At 36.3% G+C, this 27113-nt stretch overlaps 1 long non-coding RNA gene across 1 annotated transcript in view; it reads right to left on the reverse strand.

Annotated features, from left to right (window-relative positions):
• Positions 1-20253, reverse strand: part of LOC131383755 (uncharacterized) — a 35892-nt gene extending 15639 nt beyond the window's left edge. Inside the window, exons 1-4 of the long non-coding RNA XR_009213995.1 lie at positions 20198-20253; positions 16725-16877; positions 16115-16213; positions 8416-8517 (exon numbers count right to left, since the gene is read on the reverse strand). This is a non-coding gene — a long non-coding RNA (uncharacterized LOC131383755). The remainder of the gene's footprint in view (positions 1-8415; positions 8518-16114; positions 16214-16724; positions 16878-20197) is intronic.
• Positions 20254-27113: the final 6860 nt, after the last annotated feature.

Raw genomic sequence — 27113 nt, forward strand, 5'->3', positions numbered from 1 at the left:
GCACATTGTTAACTAAAAAAAGAATTTAAAAATGGTTACGTAATTGAAACTTCTTATTTACACTATGATGGAGTAATGAGAAATGACTCACTCCTTCATCACAAAAGAATCTAGAAAATTGGATAAAAAACCCAACCCTTGAGAGAAGGGAAACAAAAGAGGTGAACCGCATGATTACCTCAGATTTTTGCCTGGAGAAACTTTCCAAAACATGTTGCAAAAGAAAGATTCTAATTCTAGGACAGTAGTCTTGCTTATTTGAGAAGATAGAGACAGGATTTCGAAGTGGCTACCTGGGGTTTGAGGAGAAAGAACTGGAAAGGAGGGAACTATAAAGAAAATGAGCTTCAGGAATTTGCATAAGGTTCTTCTTAAATCTATTTAAGCCATGCATGCATAAAATGAAATCTCAGAAGTCAAAGCAATTGATTTGCTATTAAATAAATACCAGAGTTCACACAAGACTGGGTATCATTCAAAGTTTGACGAGCTATATAGCAAGAATTCCTTGCTGAACATCAAGCGTATTCAGTGAACAGATCAGAAGGTTGACATATTTTGTGGTCCTGAGTAAAGTCTTCTCCAAATCTCCCCTCACGAAGTTTACAAGCAAATTTTGTAATTATCAAGCTGACACTCAAGTAACTACCTTCGAGATCAAAGTGCAACCTTATTTAAAGAAAGCCAACACAATCCAACACTCAAAAAAACACAAAATTTATATTGATCACTATTCAATTAAAAATTACTGAAAATTCTTAAAAGTAGAAAACTATGGCCCATTACAGAAGAAAAATCAATCAATGGACAAAAACCAAGAAACAGTAGATATGATAGAACTAGTAGAACATGATTTTAAAGCGTCTGTTAGAAATATGCTTAATATGTTCAAATATTCAAGGAAATCACTAATATGAGAACAGAAATATATTATATAAAGAAGAGCCAAATGGGACTTTTGAAAATGGAAAATATGAAATTTGAAAGGGGAAAAAAATGACTGCATGGGATAAATAGCAGTTTAGACCCTGTAGACTAAGTAGATTTTAGAGTATAAAATCACTGAAATTTAAAATCACTGAAATTTAGTAATAGAAAAATACAACATAAAGCAAAGAGAGAGAGAGAAAATGCTCAAAAACAAAGATATAAGCCAAAGGATACAAAGATATAGGTCAAAAGACACAAATTAATGAAAAAGTTTAGCAATCTAATGTGCAGCATGACAGCTATAGTTAATAAAATTGTATTGTATTGGACAAGTAGATAAAGAAACTGTGGTGTATATATATATATATGATGGAATACTACTCAGACATAAAAAGGAATGAATTAATGGCATTTGCAGCAACTTGAATGAGATTGGAGACTACTGTTCTAAGTAAAGTAACTCAGGAATGGAAAACCAAACATCATATATTCTCATTCATAAGTGGCAGCTAAGCTATGAGGATGCAAAGGCATAAGAAGGACATAGTGGACTTTGGGGACTCAGAAGGAAAGGGTGGGAAGGGGTGAGGAATGAAAGACTACAAATTAAAAAATTCTTCAAACTGAATGACAATATTGACAAAATGTATCAAAACCTCTGAGACACAGCAAAGGCAGTGCTAAGAGGAAAGTTCATAGCCCTAAACACCTCCATCAAAAAGTCTGAAAGAGCACAAACAGACAATCTAAGGTCACACGTCAAGGAACTAGAGAAACAAGAACAAATTAAACCCGAACCTGGCAGGAAAAAGGAAATAACCAAGATCAGAGCAGAACTAAATGAAATTGAAACAAAAATATACAAAAGATAAACAAAAGAAAAAGCTGGTTCTTTGAAATGATAAATAAAATTAACAGACCATTAGCAAGATTAATCAAGAAAAGAAGAGAGAAAAATCCATATAAGCTCAATAAGAAACAAAACAAGAGATTTTACACCTGACCCCACAGAAATACAAGAGATCATTCAAGGATACTATAAAAACCTTTATGTGCATAAACTAGAAAACCTAGAAGAGATAAATAAATTCCTGGAAAGACACAACCCTCCTAGCTTAAATCAGGAAGAATTAGATACCCTAAACAGACCAATAACAAGCAGTGAGATTGAAATAGTAATTAAAAATTACCAACAAAAAAGACTAGTACCAGACGGATTCACAGCGGAATTCTACCAGACATTCAAGGAATTGGTACCAATCCTACTGACACTATTCCACAAGATAGAGAAAGAGGGAACCCTCCTTAAATCATTCTATGAAGGCAGCATCATCCTAACACCAAAACTAGGAAAGACATAATCAAAAAAGAAACTACAGACCAATATCCCCGATGAACATAAACACTAAAATCTTGAACAAAATACTAGCTAACTGAATCCAACAACATATCAAAAAGATAACCCACCATGATCAAGTGGGTTTCACACCAGGGGTGCAGGGATGGTTTAACTTATGCAAGTCAATAAACGTGATACATCACATAAACAGAATTAAAAACAAAAATCACATGATCAACTCAATAGATGCAGAAAAAGCATCACTGGACAAAATCCAGCATTGCTTTATGATGAAAACTCTCAGCAAAATCAGCATACAAAGGACATACCTCAATATGATGAAAGCCATCTATGACAAATCCACAGCTAACATATTACGGAATGGGGAAAAGTTGAAAGTTCCCTCTGAGAACTGGAACAAGATATGGATGCCCATTCTCACCACTACTCTTCAACACAGTACTGAAAGTCCTAGCCAGAGCAATCAGACAAGTGAAATAAATAAAGGGCATCAAAATCGGTAAAGAGGAAGTCAAACTGTTGCTGTTTGCTGATGCTATGATCGTTTACCTAGAAAATCCTTAAGACTCTTACAGAAAGCTCTTAGAACTGATAAAAGAATTCAGCAAAGTTTCCGGATACAAAATTAATGTACACAAATCAGTAGCTATTCTATATACCAACAGTAACCAAGCTGAGAACCAAATCAAGAACTCAACCCCTTTGACAATAGCTGCAAAAAACATAAAATAAAATACTTAGAAATATACTTAACTGAGGAGGTGAAAGACTTCTACAAGGAAAACTACAAAACACTGCTGAAAGAAATTGTAGATGACACAAACAAATGGAAACACATCCCATGCTCATGGATGGGTAGAATCAATATTGTGAAAATGACCATACTGCCAAAAGCAATCTATAAATTCAGTGCAATTCCTGTCAAAATACCACCATCACTTTTCACAGAATTAGAAAAAAACAATTCTAAAATTAATATGGAACCAAAAAAGAGCCCATATAGCCAAAGCAAGACTAAGCAAAAAGAACAAATCTGGAGGCATCACATTACCTGATTTCAAACTATACCATAAGGCCGTAGTCACCAAAACAGCATGGTACTGGTATAAAAGATAGGCACATAGACCAATGGAACAGAATAAAGAACCCAGAAATAAACTCAAATTCTTAAAGCCAACTTATCTTCAATAAAGCAAACAAAAGCATAAAGTGGGGAAAGGACACTCTTTTCCAAAATGGTGCTGGGATAGCCATGTGCATTGGCTAGCCACATGCAGGAGAATGAAACTGGATCCTCATCTCTCACATTATACAAAAATCAACTCAAGATGGATAAAGGATTTAAATCTAAGACCTAAAACTATAAAAATTCTAGAAGATAACATTGGAAAAACCCTTCTAGACATGCGCTTAGGCAAGGATTTCATGATCAAGAACCCAAAAACAAATGCAATGAAAACAAAGATAAATTGCTGGGACTTAGTTAAACTAAAGAGCTTTTGCATGGCAGAAGGAATAGTCAACACAGTAAAAAGACAACCCACAGAGTGGGAAAAAATCTTCAAAATCTATACATCTGAAAAAGGACTAATATCCAGAATCTACAATGAACTCAAACAAATCAACAAGAAAAAAACAAAAATCCCATCAAAAAGTGGGCTAAGGACATGAATAGATAATTCTCAAAAGAAGATGTACAAATGGCCAACAAACATATGAAAAAATGCTCAACATCACTAATAATCAGGGAAATGCAAATCAAAACCACAATGTGATACCATCTTACTCCTGCAAGAATGGCCATAATCACAAAATCAAAAAACAGTAGATGTTGGCGTATATGCACTGTAAAGGGAACACTACTACACTGCTGGTGGGAACGTAAACTAGTACAACCACTATGGAAAACAGTGTGGAGATTCCTTAAAGAACTAAAAGTAGAACCACCATTTGATCCAGCAATCCCACTACTGGGTATCTACCCAGAGGAAAAGAAGTTATTATACAAAAAGGATACTTGTACATGCATGTTTATAGCACCACAATTCACAACTGCAAAATCACGGAACCAACCCAAATGCCCATCAATCAATGAGTGGATAAAGAAACTGTGGTATATATATATATATATATGATGGAATACTGCTCAGCCATAAAAAGAAATGAGTTAATGGCATTCACAGTGACCCGGATGAGATTGGAGACTATTATTCTAAGTGAAGTAACTCTGGAACAGAAAACCAAACATCATATGTTCTCACTTATAAGTGGGAGGTAAGCTATGAGGCTGCAAAGGCCTAAGAATGACACAATAGACTTTGAGGACTCAGGGGGAAAGGGCGGGAAGGGAGTGAGGGATAAAAGACTACAAATACTGTGCATTATACACTGCTCACAAATCACTAGTAAAGAACTTACTAATGTAACCAAACATCACCTCTTCCCCAATAAACTACTGAAATACAAAATAATAAAAATAAAATAGCATCATGAACACCCCCTCCTCATGTTCCTTTCCCCACACCCTGTTTTATTTCTTTTTACAGAATTTCTCACTATGTGATTTTTTTACCTATATATACACAAATACCTCTTTATTGTCTGATTCTCTTCCTGTATTATTTGCTCCTTGAGGTCAAAGACCTCATAGCCTTATTTCACTAATATATTCCCAACACCCAGTACCTGGCACAAGGTAGGAAAGCAGTAACATTTATTAAAGAAACTGAAGGACTAAATAAATAAGCCAATGAATGAATTAATGATAGCATGGAAGATTATTCAACAAAATGTTTTATGGATATAACCAGCTGATGAGATCATGGATAATAACATTCTTCTATGTATATTTTTCTACTTATGCTTAATATCACTTGCAATATCTACATATATATGCATATTCTTTAGAATAAAAGAATATTTTCAATGTTTTGTTTATATATTTGAGGGTTTAAAACAACTTAAGAGTAACATTAGGATATTATTTCAAAGAAGCTTGTGAAGGAGGTATTGGGCAGGGAAATCCTGCTGAAAAATTACCTTACATGTTCACTGCAGTGAGAATAAAAGCTTTAGATACCAGAAAAATGATGAGTGTAAATAATTAAGTATTCGGAAAATAAATAGATTTGTCTTTTTTTTTTTTTTGAAACGGAGTTTCGCTCTTGTCACCCAGGCTGGAGTGCAATGGCACGATCTCGGCTCACTGCAACATCCACCTCCCTGGTTCAAGTGATTCTCCTGCCTCAGCCTACTAAGTAGCTGGGATTTCAGGTGCCTGCCACCATGCTCAGCTAATTTTTGTATTTTTAGTAGAGATGGGGTTTCAACATGTTGGCCAGCCTGGTCTCGAACTCCTGACCCTGGTGATCCACCAGACTCAGCCTCCCAAAGTGCTGGGATTACAGGCATGAGCCACCATGCCTGCCCAGATATGTGTCTTTTTAAAAAATGTATCAAAATAAGAGGTCAAGCTAGTCCTACCCAAAGTTCTTCACATTCTTTAAGTGTAGGGGAAGGGGCCCTTCCTGAACATGCTACATAAAACCAGTAACATACCTCCCCAAAAAAGTAGCTCTTCTCCTCCTACCTCTTTACATTCTTTAAATGTAAAGAACCCCAAAATTTAGCATCATGCAATGTACCCTTGTAACAAACTTGCACATATATCCCCTGAATTTAAAATAAAAGTTGAAATAGATAAATCCACATAAAGAACAAACTTTTTATGGACTTAATTGCCTGAACCTAAATTTTATTCAGAATTCAGAGTTCTGCGCATGATACAATAAAGGAACATTCAGATGTGATTTCCCCTGCAAAGTATATACAGAGATCCCAAATAGTCAGTTATAGCTCTTCCTCGCATGATGCTCACTAATTTACACACAAAGACATTCTGCATGTTCGTGCTATTCTATAATCTTACTCACAAGGGAGATTTCCATTTGGAAAAAAAAGTAAATTATGAAAATTTTCCTCAGTGTTAGTATATGTAATTTCTATGGTAAATATAAAAATTACAGGATATTTAGTTGTAATTCCCACCCAATTTATTCAATAACTAAGTATTGAGTGAGTCTTGTATGCTAACAACTATGCTAGATCATGAATTGTCTGAGTATGAAAATAAATGTCAACAGGTTTCTAGCCTGCAAAGACCCATGGCATTTTTCCCATTAAGAAAAGAACCTAGGTGGGAATTGAACAATGAGAACACATGGACACAGGAAAGGGAACATCACACACCAGGGCCTGTTGTCGGGTGCGGGGAGGGAGGAGGGATAGCATTAGGAGATATATCTAATGTTAAATGAAGAGTTAATGGGTGCAGCACACCAACATGGCACATGTATACATATGTAACAAACCTGCACGCTGTGCACATGTACCCTAAAACTTAAAGTACAATTAAAAAAAAGAACCATTTGACTTGAAGTTATGTAATGTAGGAGTTAAACCACAGAAAAGCACAAGCTTTGACATCAGACCAAGTGGATCAAAATTCTAACTCACTCTTTTTCTTTTTCTTTTTTTTTTTTTTTTTTTTTTAGAGACAGGTTTCACTCTGTTGCCCAGGCTGGAGTACAGTGATGTGATCATAGCTCCTTGCAGCCTCAAACTCCTGGGCTCAAGCAATCCTTCCACTTTAGCCTCTTGAGTAGCCAGAATTACAGGTGCACACCATGATGCCCACCTAAGTTTTAAATATTTAAAACTTTTTTGTGGATGGAGTCTTATTATGTTCCCCAGGTTGCTCTCAAACTCCTGGCCTCAAGCAATCCTCTTGCCTAGGCTTCCCAAAGTGCTGAGATTACAGGTGTGAGCCACCACACCCAGTCCTAACTCACTCTTTTAATACATATATGCTATTCCATTGTATGGATGTAGCAGTATTTGTCCAACCAGTCCCCTATCGATATAGTATGCATTCAGTGTTTTCTGTAATGAGGTGCATAAGACAGTGCTGCAACAAACACCCCTGCACATAGAGCCTTATGTCCTGATGTGTTTATTTACACAGAAATTAAAAGCAATAGCCTCCAGATTGCTGCAATAGTCTAACTAGTGCGCCTGTTCTGTCCTTTTTCTTTTATCATGCACATAAAAATTAAAACTTAGACTGTGTCAGTCTTCTGCCCCAATCCATCAGTGGTCTGCCAGTTCTCTTAGAGCAAAAGACAAAGTCCTTCAATGACCTGTGTCTTTCTGTGAATTGCTCATCTTCACCCTCGGTATCATTTTGACCCCATCTCCTACCACTCCCCACCATAATCGCATCAATCCAGACACACTGGCCTCAGCACTATTCCCTGAATCCAATACGATGCAAGCCCTCACCTTAGAATTTCTTGCATTTGCTTGTTCCCTCTACTTGGAGCTCTCTTTGCTTAGGTGTCTGCATGCCCTACTCTCTCACATTCTTCAGGTCTCCACTCAAATGTCACCTTCTCAGTGGTACCCTTCCTGAACATGCTAAATAAAACCAGTAACACACCTCCCCAAAAGAAGTAGCTCTTCTCCTCCTACCTCACCTTGTTTTGTTCAAAGCATTAATTACATCTGACATGCTTTGGATTTACTTGTTTATTTGTTTATTTTCTGTTTCCAGTCCTATTCCAAATAAGAGTACCACCCACAGGGGTAAGGACTTACTTTTTCCACTGCCATATCCCCAGTAACTAAAATTGTGCCTGGCATATAGTAAGTGCTCACTTGATTTTTATTAAATGAATTAATAAAGGAATAAAAGAGTCTTAAAGCTTGGCTAGATACTGCCAGATCAATCTCCCCAAAATGTTGCTGCAATCAATATTTTTCTGCAAGATGTAAGAATGATTGTAACTACTTCCCCATACTTTTACCAACTCTAGACATTATCAATCTTTTTATTATTTATGTATGTACTTACTGTCTAAAGGATAGCTGCAGCTTTTATCAAGTAAATGTGAAACTCTAATGTGTAACCAAACATACATGTTTAATTTACTTCTGTATGTTCCTAAGTGACACACTGTAAGAATGCAAACAGAAACAATGCAGATAACTAAAGTTTCAAGATAGTGTTTTCAATAGTTCATGTCCAAAGATTTTTAGCTCCAACAATTAAAATGCAAATCAAATACCTCTTCAAGGAGACCTGTCTAAGGAAGCAATCTCTCAGTTTCAAGGAAGCATCTTTCAGCGAGCACCGTCCTCCTGTGAAATAAGCAGCTTCTTTGGCAAGTCTGAAAGAAAGAATGGGGAAAATGAGAGGATCACTCATTATAACTGCCCTCCTGGAGTTCTTTCAAGAATATGCTTCCATGACAGATAAAGGGAATTCAGAGGCTAAGAGGCACTCTGTTAAGATTTACAGGCGGCTTTGGCATAGATCCAGATGCAAAATAAATAACAAATGTGCACGGGAAAAGAAGGATGTGACAGAGTGAGAATATCCTTCATATGACATGAAAGGCAGTGATTCTGGGGATGCAAACTCAGCCTGTTGAATAGTCCTTGAAAATGGCATTTTAAAAGAACATCAAGCAGTTGGAAGACCTATGGGGAAATTGACAGAATCCAGAACTAGACAGTCGTGTTGAAGTATTGTAAGGCATGGATTTTCTTTAAAAATATCTCTGTGTTAAAAGATAATTTCCATTTGTAGTGCAGAAATTACAAAGTCAGGTCATTTTTTGGATAGTTCTGAGTTAATAAAATGATAGCATAAACCAAAATTAATACTAAATTCAGCCATTTTTCATTTTCTTTTTTTTTTTCTTTCTTTTTTTTTTTTTTTTTTTTTTGAGACAGAGTCTGGCTCTGTCCCCCAGGCTGGAGTGCAGTGGCACCATCTTGGCTCACTGCAAGCTCAGCCTCCCGGGTTCACGCCATTCTCCTGCCTCAGCCTCCCGAGTAGCTGGGACTACAGGCGCCTGCCACCACGCCCTGCTAATTTTTTTGTATTTTTAGTAGAGACGGGGTTTCACTATGTTGGCCAGGATGGTCTCGAACTCCTGACCTCGTGATCCGCCCACCTCGGCCTCCCAAAGTGCTAGGATTACAGGCTTGAGCCACCGCGACCGGCCCCATTTTTCATTTTCAAGTTATTCTTTTCTCTTATATTTAATAGGGTTTTGAGAAGGAAGACAGGTACCTTTCCAAATTGCAAACTACAGATGTCCTATAAAACCCGGAAATATTCAGGCCTACTTCAGAAATTAGCCAAATTCCCCATTTTGGAGATAAAACTTAAGTTGGAGGTAGAGCCAATAAAGAGATAAAATACTGCCAGACTACAGAAGACTCAGATGATTTCAGTGATGTCGCCAACAGATGGCAAATGCAGGGCAGTGGAAGATAATGCCAAAATAATTACCTCTCAAGCCAGAAGCCAAACTAGGGAGTCTGTTCTGAGAAATAATCATTCTACTCACTGCTCAGGAAAAGGACATGCACACACACAAATATTAGGAGGAAAATAATCAAATCTATAGAAATAAATGAAGAGTACTTAGATTAAATTATTCTATCAAAGGAAATGGGAAAAAAAGAAAGAATAGTTTAGATAAGCCTCTTAAGAATAACATTGTATGAAAGTAATTCAATAATAATAATGTTGGCCTTTTTAAAGCCATATGTGCTAGACCTTATGTCAAATGCTTTTATAAGTATTTTCTCATTCAACTCAGGATAATGCTGTGAGCTTGATTTTATTATTCCCCAGGTTTTACTGGAGGATAAAGAAGTTAAGTTCTCTTTCCAAGGTCACATAAGTTGTAAGTGGTGGAGCCAGGATCCACTACTAGGCATTTTGACTACAGAGACTACACTCTTCAATATTACACTGTGTATAAGGTCAAATTTTACAGGTAAATAGCTAAAAAGCAGCTTAACTTTCTATCTGAAGGCAACCCAACTATATAAGCCTGGTACATGACAATGTTACTCTGTTCACCTAAGACTCAAAGACTCATTGATCAGACATTTAACTGGCACTTACTGTATCACAAATGTCATACTAGGCACTAGGGAGAAGATAATTTCAGCTCAGGAAGAGTATATTGTATAGTGGGTGGTATTAGGCCATTCTTGCATTGCTATAAAGAAATACCTGAGACTAGGTAATTTATAAGAAAGAGGTTTAAGTGGTTCACAGTTCTGCAGGCTGTACAGGAAACATAATGCCAGCATCTGCTTCTGAAGAGGCCTCAGGAATCTTTTACTCATGGTGAAAGGCGAGGCAGAAGCAGGAACTTCACATGGTGAAAGCAGGAGCAAGAGAGACACAGTGAGGAAGAGGAGCCACACACTTTTAAATGACGGGCTCTTGCAAGAACTCACTATCATGAAGACAGCATCAAGCCATAAGGGATCTGCCTCCAGGATCCAAACACCTCCCACCAGGCCCCATCTCCAGCATTAGGGATTCCAATTCAACATGAGATTTGGGTGGGGACAAAAATCCAAACTATATTAGTGGAGAATAAGATAGATATGTTAACAAATAATCATAATACAATGCAAGAAATGGCATGCTAGCAGATACATTCATGGGAAGGTGGGAAGAAAGAAAGGGATGACAAGTAGCTGAAAGAAATAAAACAGAATATCCAAAGATATTAAGTTGGCATTCATAAAAAAAATTCAAATATGTAATGCAGACTGTGACAAAAGAACATAACTATTAAAAATGTATGGAATAGTTTTGCTGAAGAGTGTGCTAATCTAAGTAACTTTGGAAAGGAGTGAAGACTGTAAGACTAAAGGCAAAGGAAACCTAACATAAGCACTATACTCTCCTTGATAAAGTTGTTTTCCCTGGGGATATAGTTAAGTTATTTTAAAACTACACGTGTATATTGTAATTTTACAATAAAGTAAATGGATGATGGATAATGAGAGCAAGATTTCTCACTATTGGAGTGGTAGATAACAGACAAGCAAAGAGACAAGACAAGAAAAATCCATGTGGTAATGTTTACAGTTGGGAACATCAGTATGATCTCCTGTCTAGCTTAATACAGATGCAGATGGAAGTGTTTAGGGATGTGCTTGTGTGTCTGTTTATGCACAACTTAGCATACACACATGTATTTTCTTGTTCCGTCAACTACAACGATCTACAAGAGACGATACACTAGTAGCAACACCTAAAGCCCAGATCTCGGTTTCTAATACCTTTCTCCAATAAAGGAACCAAATATCTTTAGAGAAATATCTGATTCTAGGACTGGGGCAGTAAATGTAAAAGGTGAGTCTGGAGATGTTATACCCAAGAATAAAAAGAAAGAAACCCACATTGATAGGTATATGACAAAATAATGGCACATGAGCTAACTGCAAGAGCTCCTAATGGCCAAAGCAGGAAGATTAATGATAAAATTATATTCGATTATAACCTAAAATATAAAATAAATATCCATTAACCCATACTAATATAAATAGCTAATTAAATAAATAGATGAGAGAGAACTAATAAGTTTCTCATGCTGAAGAATTCCAAATAATATACAAAGATACCCCATTCGCAAGGAGGAGAAACAGAACTCTATAGTAGAGAAACCTGACAAACACTACTTCAGCCAGATAATCAAGGTTAATATCAACAGTGGTTACATATGTTGATTAGTATGTGCCCCTGCTATGACATGATGATAATGACACTTTGCTTCTGTGGTCTCCCTCCCAAATTCCCATAACACCAGTGTAATCATAAGCAAATCACAATATAAATCACTACTGAAAAATGTTCTACAAAATGCATGAAGAGCATTCCTTCAAAAGCATCAAACTCAACAAAATCAAGCAAAGTCTGAGAAGCTGTCCCAACCAGGAGGAGCCTAAGGAAACAGGGCTATATGAAATGTGATATCATAGATAGGATCCTAGAACAGAAAAAAGACGTTACGCAAAAACTAAGAAAATATGAGGAAAATGTGAACTTTAGTTGATAATAATGTGTCAGTGTTGGCTCATTAATTGTAATAAGTGTATCATGCTAATGTAAGATATTAATAATAGGTAAAATCAGGTGTGGGGTATCTATTTGCACAACTTTTGTATAAATCTAAAACTATTTCATATTTAAAAGTTTATTAAAATCAAAGATCCATCACAAAAATTAAAAAGAATTCAAAGAGTGTGGAAAAGAAAATTAAATATTTTTACATTTATGAGCTTTTATAAAAAGAAAAATAGCATTCGTTGAATATGTACCTCCAAATATTAAGAAAGCAAGTACCCTAGAAATATATATACATGAGAAAGATGAACACTTATCCTCAATATACAAAAAAATCAAAGAATAGAACAACCTTTTAACAAATTCTGAGAGGTAGAACTGGGGAAAAAAAAGGCTTAAGCAAAGAGTTGCGGGATAAACTAATTTGACCTTCCTAAAGTGGATAGAATTGGTATTACTGAAGGATAAGATTGTCTCCTTGAATGGCTCTCTCTCTGTCAATTTCTAGCAAGTCTCTTTCTTATTTTTCTTATCAAATCATTAAAAAAGATGAGCCTGAAATGAACTACCAAGAACTGAGTTAACTATGGTCAATTTTCACAGTAGTTGAACATAATAGGATCATGGAATCTCAGAGCAGGTAAAATCACCAGGGTTAACCCCTCATTGTGAGGAAACCGAGACCCAGAGAGATAAGGTGTCTTGTCCTATAAAATAGGTATAACTGGTGACTCATTTGACACTAGAGCCAAGTTTTCTTTAACTGTAGGACCATGCTTTTACCTATGTATGACACCAGTGATGGAAAATGACTGCTACATGTTACTTCTTGCAGCCATTCCTTATTTCCTTACCTTTCTCTCTTTCTCTCTCTCTCCAATGTTTGTCTATTACAGCACATTTTCTAACAGAGCAGATAGAGAGGTTAAAATGCCCTCTACCCTATGCATCTCATACTCTAGATAATGAATAAACTTATATTCCATCCCTAAAGACAAACTGTTGTACTAGTATAAAGCAGCTATGCCCTAAGGTGACAAGTTAATCCTGGAACCAAAGCACACCACCTCACACCAACATGCTTCAGACCATAATAAACTCAGAAACTTCATTAAAGTAATGTTTGCTTATTAAGCTGGAACCAATTAAAAGTAATCAGACAAAAAAGAGTGATCCATTACTTCTAATATATTAATTCAATTTGGATGAAAATAAGCTATACCTCGAATTAATCACTTCAATGGGAGTTGGTTAAAATGGCTAGGTTTTCTAGCCTATCAATTTTAAAATTAAAATGAAGAAAAACACAAAAGCAGTTTAATTTCAATAAAAGTACAGCTTTGAACCTCAAAATAATCAGATATTGAGCAGATGCAGCTATTTTTCCAACTTATACTCTAATTAGTTTTCTTTGGTCTAAAACTGATATGCACCCTATAAACTTGCAAATTTAGTAATTATCTGTAAAAATCTTTTTCTTTAAATAGCTTGGGAGTTGTCTGCTGGGACTAAAAATATATGCAACAGATACAGAAATGTTTAAAAGTGAAAAATTTGCCTGTCTGAAATGTACTTAGAAATATGAAAAATCTGTGCTTAAGTAAGTTGGCTCAAAATTGCCTCATTTCAAATTTATTAAACTTTCAAAATCTCAAAGACAAAAGAAAAATGTCAGCAGTTGATAGTAAGCAAGCATAAACTTTATATTATTATAATGTTTCACAAACCACAAAATTTGAATTTCAGAGCAGAAAAAAATCTTTGCAACCACCTAACCCCAATTTTCATATTTGTGCAACGTATCCACAGAGTTTAAGTAGTTTTCTAGAAGGCACACAAGTAGTTGGGATTGGATCCCAAAGGTGTTTGTTGCCTGTTGGTGCAACGCTTGCCACCTTTTTCATAATAACATGCAGCCCCCTCAGTTTCTTGTCTTCATAGATGAGTGGCTGCCATTCCTTATATAATATGAAACCTTCATTCTCGTATTCTCATGTGTGTTTTCTTGGTTTCACTTCACCCTAAAAGTCAAGACTATTTACTTTGGGATCTTTATTTCTTCAAGGAGAAAAATACTTGACTATTTGCTCTATAGCTTGAAGCAATAGGTCTAAAATATAATACAACCTTTATTCTTTTCCTCTCAGAATCGGGAGACAGTAAGTAAAGTATACTTTGCAGACACAGGATAAACAAAAGAGAAGTTATGACAGTGAATGCTAATTAACAAATAATCATGTTAAGTAGAGTACCCTCGATGACAACACATTTGGCTTGGTGGTTAATTCCAGGTGCCAGAGTGAGACTTTACGACTTCAAATCCTCCTTCTTCCACTGTTCAGCTGTGTGACCGGAAGTCACACCCTCACTATTTTTATAGTTCAAAATAGATAGGTAGATAACATAGAGAGAGATAGAGTCATAAAATCAGAGCAAGGAAGTTCAGTAAAGTCCCTGGTGTTTCCCACAGTGACTGCCTTAATGCTTCTTTTAGAAATACCAAATAACAAATTATTTCATTATCTTTTATCGCTCTCTGCTTTACCAAACATTTTCGGCTTGCCTTTTATGCAAGCCAGGGCTACTAACACCGTTCCTTAATATTTATAAGTCTCAGGTCTCCTCATCTATAATGCTTACTCACAGAATTTAATGAGACAGTAAATAGTCTGCTGTAAGTTTTCTGTTGCGATTTGGAAGCCTTTTCACCCTTTTCTGTACTTTTTTTATAGCAAAGACTAGAAGCTTAAGAGCTGGATTTCCCAGGCTCCTTTACCGACAGGATTCTGGATACAGATTAGGTTCTACCAATTTTGGAGAGTTTGTAAGACAGAAGATGGCCGAAGCATATTTGTCTTCCTCTGGCAGTGACAAGCAGTCATTTGACCTTCTCCCCTTGAGTCACCTTCCTTGATGCTACACATTTTATAAATTTTCTTAACATGAGAAAAAGCAGCAATTTCCTGATCCTCTAAAAATCTACAGCAAATAGAAAACAAGTGACAGCCTTTCCTGACCTTCATTCTTGGAGACCATTCAGTGGTTTTCTAAGCACCTAATCCCCTGTATTAAATTCCTTTCTTCTCAAAATAATTAGGGTGGTATCTGTTTACTGATTGACTCCACTGATAAACACATAATGTATCCATCACAGCACCTTGCTCTCATAGGCACTCAATAAAGGATTGCTTGAAAACAGCAGCAGTAGTAGCAACGGCAACAGTATTAGTAGAGGCAGTAAACTCAGGCTCCACTTTCTCTAACAAAACAAGAATAGCGGACTATCCAAATTAGGGAAAATTCTGGATTATGGCCCTCATAAGAGACATATTACATTAGTATTTAGAATTAGATACAGTAATTTAATTCAGCTATCATGCTATTTTGTAGAACTATGTTTGGGTTTGCAAGTATTGTTTGTGCATTTTATGTTCATGTGATTTGGAGAAGTGATTTTTAAGCAAAAACAAAAACAAACAAAAAAAAAACAGCATATCTGGGTTCAAATCTCACTCATCCACTTACTAATTGTGATTTCACACAAGTCAACTTCCTATGCATTGTTTTCCAACACAAAATAGAATAGCTGAAACAAATGTTCATAGAGGGTCTGTTCAGCCGTTTAATGCTGTGTTTTTAGAACTAAGTATGTGAAGGCTTTTAAGGTCCTTGAAAACTAAGGCCGGAAGTGATTTAAGTATTCCCCTGAAACCATATGTATGTGATTAATTTTCCTAAGGAAGAAAACATTTGCATATCAAAAGGAATTTTTCATTTTAATATAGCCTAGCTCCTGTCCCAATTACCATCAAACTTTTATTAATAAAATAATGTTGTCTCATTTCAACCAATTTACAGTCAAGAGAAAAGAGACAGACCTGAAAAGTATCCATTTATTCCATTCATTCCATGGATATCTCAGAAGGCAATAATATACTGGTCTTTTCAATCATCAAAAACCATACGAAGAGTAGCTTCTGGCAAAAAAATAAAATAAATACATTTATAAGGCAGGGAAAGATAGAGAGAGGGATACAAAGACACAGAGAGAGAGAGATGAAGAAAAAGGCAGAGGAAAAGACAGAGGGAGGTAATATGAAAATATTTTGAAAAGTGCAAAGCACTGAATGAATATAAATATAAGAGGCTTCAACCACCTGTCTGAAGAAATCACCAATCAATGATATCCATTTCTTTATTCTGCTAGAAAATTTAAGTTCTCTAATGCAGTCCAGCATATATTGGTTAGAGCATAAATTCTGGGTAAGAGCAGACATGGAATTGAATTTCAGATTCAGTAATTACTAGCTGTTTGATTGTAAACAATTTAATTTCCACGAGCTTCAGCTTCATATTAGTAAAAGGAAAACAATAATAGTAATCTCATAGAACTGTTTGAATTAACTAACAAGATTCATGTACAAACATGGATAACACTTATTAAGTATTTACTATATAGCAAATGCTCATTACACGTTAGTTACTTACAGAAATCACTCCTCCAATCATCCTGCTGTTTCATTTCATGATCTTTTGCTATCCCACTGGTATCTTTTTTTTTGGCAATTTTATTATTATAAGCTTAGCTCTAAAGGATTAAACTGATTTCAGTTTTCACCACTCTGGACGTGTGAAGAGATGCTAGAAGGAAAAAAAATTGAATTCAGAAAGTAAATTCCACTTATTAAGTTGAAACCAAAATAGAATTATAAAGGATAAGTTTGGTTTTGGTTTCAATTGGTGATTAGGAATACTCTATTCTGTCACAACTCCATCTTTTCATCTACTTTTGTTTTCAGCAGGTTCTGGGCCATCCAGTTCTAATCTCCGTTATAAGAATGGATTTTGAGCTGGAAAAATATCAACATGTGAACTGCTCAGATTACCTTTAGTGACACACAGAATTTCTCAAATCTAAAGGAAAGGGTCAAAAGATGCAAATCCAAGGGGCCTTGGAAAAATATTATTAATATACCAATAAATTGGTGCTTTGTCGGTCAGATTTCTCCAAACATGGTCCATGGCCCATCATGGGCTGCCACAGTCTCCACAGTTCGCCATGGTCTTTCCCAACTCAATAGAGTTGGAACAAATATTTACTAAGCATAGTATGTGCCAGAAACTATTTGATACTCAAGATGCAGTGATAAATAAAATAGAAAAAGCCCTTGATCTATTGGACTTATATTCTAGTATCTAGGGACAGACACATAAAAATTAATAAGTAATATATTATCTGGCAAATGATATAAGTGCTTTAGAGGAAAATAAACAGGAAAGGGGAATAGAAATGCCATGGTAGGAAGAGAGGCTCAATTTAATTAGTGTGTTCAGTGGAAGCTTCACCAAGATGATAACATTTGAGAAAAGACCTAAAGCAGATGAGTAGCAAGCCTTTTGCATATCTGGGGAAACAGTATGGTAGTCAGAAAGAGGACCAAGGCAAAAACATTGGGGTGAAAAAGTACAAGCAGGCTATGTGGCAAATCTTTTCTTATTAAACTATCTTTTACATTGAATGAGCCATGGGATATGTCAACCTTCCCAAAATGAACTCCTTTCAAAAACCTGGAACATCTTCAGATGTACTTTTGTAAGTCGAGCCCTGGACAGTGGACACCCAAGAAAATTATTCAGAATGACAATATGATGCAATTTTTTTAAGTCTAAATGAGTATCACATCCAGCTATTGTGGTCACTGCTACTTAAATCTAGAAAATAGAACCCCTCTGAGTAAAGACTAAAGAATAGCAATCATGCAATATGGCACTCATTCAACAGTCGGTGAAATATTTAATAAGCATGCACTATGTTTCACGTATTATTTTTGTATTATCAAAAATACAAATAAGATTGCATTTACTAGCATCTTGGTCTTGGATACATAACAAGGACATGTACACATAGTCATGTGATAAAACAACTCAAGCACATGGAATCAACCTTCCACACCACCAAGCACCATCACCAACATTCTGAAGAAAATTTTCTTTGGAGTTTTACACTACAGATATGGTCATCTCCATTCACAAACAATCAGCAGATTACCTATTTAACATTATTCACAAGTACTAGATAGCATCGATTCTGAAAATAGATACAGAAAGATTAGATTATTCTTTCTTAACAGAGGTGAATTTCCCATGAAGCAAAGCAAGACATAAAGAGATATTTTGCAGGAAAAAATTTCCAATTGTTCTTTGGCTAGACACTTCTTTGGATTTTGTGGATGAGGAAAAGAGAATACACAATTCCCCCTGATTATCTGTTCCTATAATGAACATCTGTTGCATTTGCCCAAAAATCCATTCTCCCTTTCTCTTGGAGAATCATCCCCTCCTCCTTTCTGAGTCAGACCATTTTGATTGAGAATTACAGCTCCAGGGGTGAGCAAGTGATCCAAACTAAGACAGAGTACTCCTTGTCCCCTTGCAGGGCCAGCTTCATTGGCGAATGTGTGAGCCATGTAAATATACAGGACCCTGCAGCCGGAAGGATCTCACACTTGGCTTAATGAGTTACACCCTCTGTCTCAAAACAGGTAATAATTTTGTTTCTGAACTTGTGTTTTTTAAGTTAAATCCAATGGGACAATAAGGTTTCCATGTGAGCAGAGTAAATATGCACAATGTCCATCACTCCATGCTACCCCATTCACTCATAACATTTGCGTGTAGCATTCACATGGCCCCATGAATACAGAATTTCAGTACATTAGAGTTCAGTGATATTCAAAGCAAGAAGGTATCATTTGCATCTAAAACTGAATAATTGAGGACCCTGAAAGCCACATTTTTCTTCTGAGCCAGAATTTCCTTCAATAGGAAAAGAAGTCAATTGCATTCTAAGAAACACAGGTGACCAGAGAACCCTATCATATTCATTTTTTCCAGTGTAACATTCCTGTATTAGGCAACCACTTAGCTGATAATGACGACATTCTAGAAGGAAAGGAAAAAACGGGGCAACTCAGAGTTCCTTTTTCTTTTGGTCCTTCCTTACTTAACAATGAGTGGGACCTAGAGAATATTGATAGACTGAGGACATATCAAGAAGTGAAGTTAGTATGATGCAGCATCTCTACAGTTCTGGTAAGAACAAAATCCATATGCATGAGAAAGTTTATACAACATAAATTTTGTAACTTTGATGAATTTGTATATGAATTAAATGTCATTTAAAACTGGCATTGCATATATAAAGATAAATGGTAAGGTCTATGCTAATCATTTAAAATTTAAATTTTCTTTACTTAGAATGACATTAAACAGCAAATAAAAAACACCATGACAAGTTAAATGTGAGCACGGAAGAAAGAAACTTCATATTTAATCACCTTTAACAGCACTCTTTTCTTACTTTTTGAACACGAAACTTCACACTTTGATTACGCACTAAGCCCCACAAATTGTGTAGCTAGGCCTTCTTCCTGGCCACCGCGATTGGTTCAGAGTGGGCATATGAATTAATCCAGGCCAATGAGACTTAAGATCATGGAGTTTTTGGGGTTTTGCCTTTTTATTTAAAACAAACAAACAGAAAAAAACTTTGTTTTATTTTGGTTTTCTTTCCCCTGGAGCAAAGAAATATAGAATGTCTCTTTCCACTGAAAGCGATTAGGAATACAACCCTGGAGCTCCTAATGGTCATCGTACTGCTGAATAATGAAAATGCCAGAGGAAAAAAAAATGACCCCAGAGGTGGAAAAAGATTCCTCATAGTATCATCTGAGAATCTGAGCCCAGCCATGCCTGCTCCTCCTGTGTTTCTATTTTGTTCGGACTAGTTGAGATCAATTCTCTCTTTGCTCAAGCTAGTTGGAACCAAGTTTCTATTATTTACAATCAAAATATTCTTGCTATTAGTATTCCTTTGCCACATACCTTTGATGTGTTCCTGCTCCTTTGCCTATGGAATAAAGGCAGTCCTTATGAATTTAGCATTTACTCCAGGCTCCTACCCAACTTTCCACTTTTTCTTTCCATTATGCAAGCCGCACACTTGTGTTCTGGCCACTACCCCTCTGCTCCTGGTTGTGCCTTCCTACTTGTGCTTTACTTTTACTATTTCCGCCTACACCTAGAGACCATGTGACCTCACTTACTGCCTCATAATGCTGCATCACATCTTTCAATACCCACCTGCAATGTTCTTTCTCTAGAATGATCTCCCTGTTTGTCTTCAAAACCATGTTCTTTCCATTTCTTTAAACATTGTTATTTGAAATATACACTTGTGTAATAATAGTTATCTATATTCCTCACTAAATTGTACATATTTCAAAGGTATCTTTGAATTTTCTACAGTGTCTAGCACAGATACTGGTACGTACTTCTTGTTCAATAAGTACTAGTTGAATTGAATTAAATGGAGGACTGAAAAACAACTGAGAAGAAAATTCCAAACACTCAAGAGGGTAGGAAGAATCACAAACCTTTATGAACTCCGGCAGTGATCTCTTAAGTAGGCTATTTTGTGTCATTCTTAATGTTATTTTTGCCTGAGGGAAGACACAATAAATAACATTTTAAAAAATCAGATGACTATTCCTGCTTAATGCTTAGGATAAAACGGACAATTCAGTTCATCAAGGAGACAAACTCTCCCAGCTTCGGCTCTGAGTCTCTCAAGTTGCAGTTATCCTCTTTTAAGGCCAAAAGTGGCACTTCAAAATAGAAAGTCTCATATCACATACTAAACTGTTTTGGGTTCAATAGAAGCATAAATTCAAAAAGGTCAAAGTCATATCTTTTTTTTTTTACATTTTTATGAGTACATAGTAGGTATATAATTTTCATCCATCCCTTCCTGCCTTCTACTCCTAAAATACAGAAAGTATTCAATAAACACTAGTTGAAAGTTTTTTCTTGTCTTTTTTTTTTTTTTTTTTGAGACAAGTCACGCTCTGTCACCCAGGCTGGAGTGCCATGGCATGATCTCGGCTCACTGCAACCTCCACCTCGAGGGTTCCAGCGATTCTCTTGCCTCAGCCTCCCAAGCAGCTGGGATAACAGGCACCCGCCACCTCGCCCAGCTAATTTTTGCAATTTTAGTAGAGACAAGGGTTCACCATGTTGGTAAGGCTGGTCTTGAACTCCCGACCTCAGGTGATCCACCCACCTCGACCTCCCAAAGTGCTGGGATTACAGGCATGAGCCGCTGCATCCAGCCTAGTTGAAAGTTTTTAACTAAAACTTTTAGTTATTATCAAAACCTTGTCCTGAAATATTTCTTTCATAATTTTTATTTTCGTGTTCTAATGTAAGTGGTACTTTGAAAAATAGAATACAAAGTGATTAGTGCCACTAGAATAGTACCCCTGACATTCTGCGATGCTCTGGCTCCTTCTTAGTTTGGGTTTCTCCATAAACAAACTCTGAGACAATGATGTGGGTGCAAGTGGTTTTGCAAAGAGGTGATGCCAGGAACTACTGTGAAGAAGTAGAAAAGTGAGAGAGTAGAGCGGGGGGATGTGTTAGTAAGGGGTGAATAAATGAGCAAGTTATTGCTGCAGGCAATTGGGTGTCAGTACTACTGAGGGCCCTCTGAGAGTCTTTGTGCAACACACCCTGAGATTCCCATCCCTCACTGGCTGAACATCACTCCAGGGGAAATTAACTCTACAGCACTTCCACACTTTCCTTGGCAGCCATGCTCTTGCAGCTAGATAATACCACGAGGCAAAGAGACACAGAAGCCATGTGTGATTGTCCTAGGATAGGCTGAGGGGATATGACTGACTGCATCTGCTACAGGTCCTGATAAGTGTAATATGACATACTCCTGAAGCATCAATATCTTATCTATTGTGCACCTGCTGTGTGCTAGACATTGTTCTAGATGGAAAAGGTATAAAATTGAAAATAACGGATGGAAATCTCTTCCATTATGAAACTTGTACACCATTAGAAAAGACAGATATTAACTCATATATTATACAAATATATGAAGCATGTTTTATGAAGTTCAACGCATATAATGATAACTTGATCTTGTCTGAGAAGCTAAGGATGGGTTCATAGAGAAAATGAGATTTGAGATGAGGAAGGAAAGGTAAATAAGACTGCGCTATGAGACACTGAATACATTTAAAAATGGAAATATGGCTGAAATGCAAAGATAAAGGAGAAAGAGGAGCAGCAGGTCAGGCTAGAAAGGCCAGCAGAGGCCAGATTATTTGGCGCCCTGAGGGATATGTTAAAAACTATAGTTTTAAAATAGGAACAATGGAAAGTCACTGAAGGATTTTAAGAGGAGAGAATATTATGTGGCAAGAAAATTGTTTTGAAAGACTTCTTTGCCTATCCCTTGTAGGAATTGGTTTAGAAAAGTGCAGAGTAGGTGTGAGAAGTACACTTTAGAGAACATAAGTGATAAAAATTGTGCGGATATAAATTGTAGCTTAAGCTAGATAGTCATAAAGTAGATGAACTGATATAAAAATGGCATGACTTGATGATAAATTAGACATGGAAGAAGTATCCATGAAGATACTTCCATTTCTACCTCTGGCTTCCGCTCACTGGAACCCCATAAAGGCAGACACTGTCTTGTTCTCTGCTGTACTGTAGTAACTCATATACTGCATGGATTACAGAGCAGGCCCATATTTTTGGATAATTTTTGATAAATATTAGGGAAGGAACAGATTTGGTGAGGGAAGTACCTTTAAGAGTACCATACCATTGAGACCTCCAAGTGGCAATGCTGAATAAGCATTTGGAATAGAGAGTCTGCAGCTCCCAGGAGGTCTGGTCTGGAGATGTAAATCTGGAATAGTCACATATACTTGATCATTGAAATCCAGGTAATACTTGTTATTGCCTGGCGAGAGAATTTAGTATAAGAAGAAACCCTTGAGGAACTTGTCGACAAATTAAACCTAACGTATAACTGCAAATAAGTTTCTCCTTTGAAAGCTATGTAAATATTTATAAGTTATTCTTATATACATAAGTTGGGAAGACAATAGTTTTGGTGTTGTTTTTGCTTTGTTTTATTTTCTTACCTCGTCTTGATTTCTCAGTCTCTTAGAGATAATTTTGTTTTTCTCTCAGACATAATTTTCATCCAGACACAAACACACAAGTGGTTCTCACATTTTAAAAGTCTGTGATAAATCTTAACACAGTTTGAACTATTATAAATAAGAAAACTATTCAACAGTGCTTTCAAATCACTCCCTTTAGCTTCTAAATTTTCTAAAATGCAGAGTTAATTACTTAGTGGGACATAATGGTAAATAAAATTAAATGGAAAGGGGCACAGAATTGTCAACAGAAAGAATCCCAGAATCAAAACAACTGCTTACTTGTCGGTCGATAAAGTGAAGAGCAGAAAACCTCTTTGTAAAGGTTGTTCTTTTTTTTTCCCTTAGCAGAAAGAGAACATATGCATGAAATGAATAGTCTATATTTTATATCTAAGAATACCATACATATACAGAAAAGCACTTAATCTCTGAGATCTATAACCATATGTCAACTAGAAAAACAGTGGCTAAATGTATTTACCACAAAACCAAATAAATGGAAACGCCAGGACATTCTTACTTCAAAGCTTACTTCAGTTTAAATATTCCCTGAATATTTGTTTAAGCTCCATAAGGTTAAGGGAAAAAATATATATAAATGAGATAAAGTGATATCCTCCAAGCATTCAAATGAATTTCAGATAAAACTTCAACCTCTTTCTATGGTCAAAGGTGAGGCTCTGCAAGACCGGGCTCTGCCTACTTGGCCCACCTACTCCCCATCAGCACTCTCCAGTGTACTCACTGTCACTGAGTCACAGAGCTGAGTCAGAAGCTGCTCAGATGCTCCAGATCTTTCCCACTTTAGGATTTCTGCATGTGCTGAACTGTTTGCCTGGAATTTTCTTTTTCTTTTCTCTGCTTATCCCTTATTGTTCCTTTTAATCTTTCTGGGCCCAACCTAAATGCCATCTTCTCCAAGAGTCCTTCCAGAGTCACCCAATCTAAAGAGAAACATCCTCTCCTCACACCCTTATTCTCCACCCATCACCTGGTAGCTCGTTCTTTCTTTTTTTCTCTTAGACAAATAGAAATTGTATATATTTATCATGTACAACATGTTCTTTTGAAATATATATACTTTGTGGAATGGCTAAATCTAGCTAATTAATGAATCCATTATCTCTTACATGCTTTATCCCTGGCAACATTTAATTAGATGTTGTGCACACTGTTTAGTTGCTTATTCCTTGTTTTTCCCACAAGATTATGAGCTTTGTGAGGGTTAGGCTTTGTTTACTAACTAATGTATAACAAGCAGCCACTACAGTGTAAGCATTCAATAAATACTTGCTGAATAAATGAGTGACACCCTTAAGTGGTAAGCACTTCCCCTTGGGGCATCATTACATAGTCTTCAAATATGAGCCTGGCTGACAACCTACTGAATTCAAAACCCACTGTAGGTAAGAAACTAAAACAAAAACCACAACCTGAAATTTTTTGCTGCAAAAGGATGATTTTTTTCTCTCATTTGAAACATGCTGACCGTAGAGGGTCCTATGGATGCCTCCAATTTCAAAACTCTTCTTAGATCTTGACATTTTGTTCTTAATCTTTCCCCAATTTAAAATGTGCATTTTGGTCAGCATTAATGCATATGCCATGTTGATTTAATCACAGTGAAATGAAAATGTAAGAGTTTTATTTCCAGAAAGTTAATAATTTTGGATGTCATGAGAAGCTGGTCTCAAACATTTCTACTCTTTCTCAATCAGCATTTCCCAAAATTTTTTTCTAAGGAAAACAGTTGTTCCAAGAAGTGCTAACATATTATGCAATAATGCATGTGTACACATCTATGTAACTACCTGTCAAATATATAGGAATTAAATAGGTCTATAATTGTCTTCTCAGACAGCCTTGATTAATACAGGCATACCTCCGAGATATTGTAAGTTCAGTTCCAGACCATCACAATACAGAAATTCACACAAACTTTTTGTTTTCCCAGTGCATATAAAAGTTGTTTACACTATACTGTAGAACATTAAGTATAGAATAGCATATCTACAAAACAATGTACGTAACTTAACTTAAAAATACTTTATTGCTAAAAAAATGTTAATCATCTGAGCCTTCAGTGAGTGTAATCTTTCTGCTGGTGGATGGTCTGACCTCAGCGTTGATGGCTGCTGAGGTAGTAGTCATCAGTTGATGTCTGATCAGGTAGTAGGGGCTAAAGTTCGGAGGGGCTGTGGCAATTTTTAAAAATAAGACAGCAATACAATTTGGCACATCGACTGACTCTTCCTTTAATGAAAAATTTCTCTCTGTCCCACGTGATGCTGTTTGACAGCATTTTACCTGTAGTGGAGCTTGTTTCAAAACCGACGCCAAGTCTCTCAAATGCTGCTGATGCTTTATCAACTCAGTTTACGTAATATTCTAAATATTTTGTTGTCATTTCAATAACGTTCACAGCATCTTCACCAGGAATAGATTTCTTCTCAAGAAACCGCTTTCTTTGCTCATCCACAAGAAGAAACTCCTCATCAGTTCACATTTTATCATGAGATTGCAGCAATTCAGTAGCATCTTCAGACTCCACTTCTAATTCTAGTTCCTTTGCCATTTCCACCACATCTGCAGTTACTTCCACTGAAGTCCTGAACCCCTCAAAGTCATTTTTGAAAGTGGAATTAGCTTCTTCTAAACTCCTATTTTGACCTCCTCTCATGAATCATAAATGTTCTTAACGACATCTGGAATGATGAGTCCTTTCCAGAAGATTTTCAATTTACTTTGCCCAGCAGAGGAATCACTATATGGCAGCCATGGCTGTATAAAATGCATTTCTTAAATAATGAGACTTGAAAACCAAAATTATTCCTTGCTCCATAGGCTGCAGAATAGATGTATGTTAGCAGGCATGAAAACAACATTTATCTTCTTGTATACCTCCATTAGAGCTCATGGGTGACCAGGTGCATTGTCAATGGTCAGTAATAATTTGAAAAAAAATATTTTTTTTTCTGAGCAGTAGGCCTCAATTATGGGTTCAAAATATTTAGTAAACCATGTTGTTAACAGATGTGCTAACAACCAGGCTTTGTTGCTTCATTTACAGAGCACAGGCAGAGTAGAGTTGGCATGATTATTAAAGGCTATTGGATTTTTAGAGGGGTAAATGAGCATTGGCTTCAACTTAAATTCACTAGCTGCATTAGCCCCTAACAAAAGAGTAAGTTTGTCCTTTGAAACTTTGAAGCTGGGCACTGACTTCTCCTTTCTAGCTATGAAAATTCTACATGTTGTCTTCTTCCCATATGAGGATGTTTTATCTATATCAAAAATATATTACTTAGTGTACCCACCTTCATCAATTATCTTACCTAGATTTTCTGGATAACTTGCTGCAGCTTCTACATCAGGCTTTACTGTTTTACCTTGCACGTTTATGTTATACAGAAGGCTGCTTTTCTTAAACCTCATGAACTACCTTCTGCTAGCTTCCAACATTTCTTCTGCATTTTCTTACCTCTCTCAGCCTTCATAGAATTGAAGAGTTAGAACCTTGCTCTGGATTAGGCCTTGGGTTAAGGGAATGTTATGGCTGGTTTGATCTTACATACAGACCAGAAAACTTTCATCATATCAGCAATAAGGCTGTTTTCTCTTCTTAGCATTCAACTGTTCACTGGCGTAGTCCTTTTAATTTCCTTCAGTAACTTTTCCTTTGCGTTCACAACTTGGTTAACCATTTAGTGCAAGAGGTCTAGCTTCCAGACCGTCTGAGCATCACACATGACTTCTTCACTAAGCTTAATCATTAAGCTTTTGAATTAAAGTGAGAGATATCTTTCTTTCACTTGAACACTGAGAGGCCATTGTAGGGTTATTA

The sequence above is a fragment of the Hylobates moloch genome, unplaced genomic scaffold (assembly GCF_009828535.3).
Source record: "Hylobates moloch isolate HMO894 unplaced genomic scaffold, HMol_V3 SCAFFOLD_6, whole genome shotgun sequence".
NCBI lineage: Eukaryota > Metazoa > Chordata > Mammalia > Primates > Hylobatidae > Hylobates > Hylobates moloch.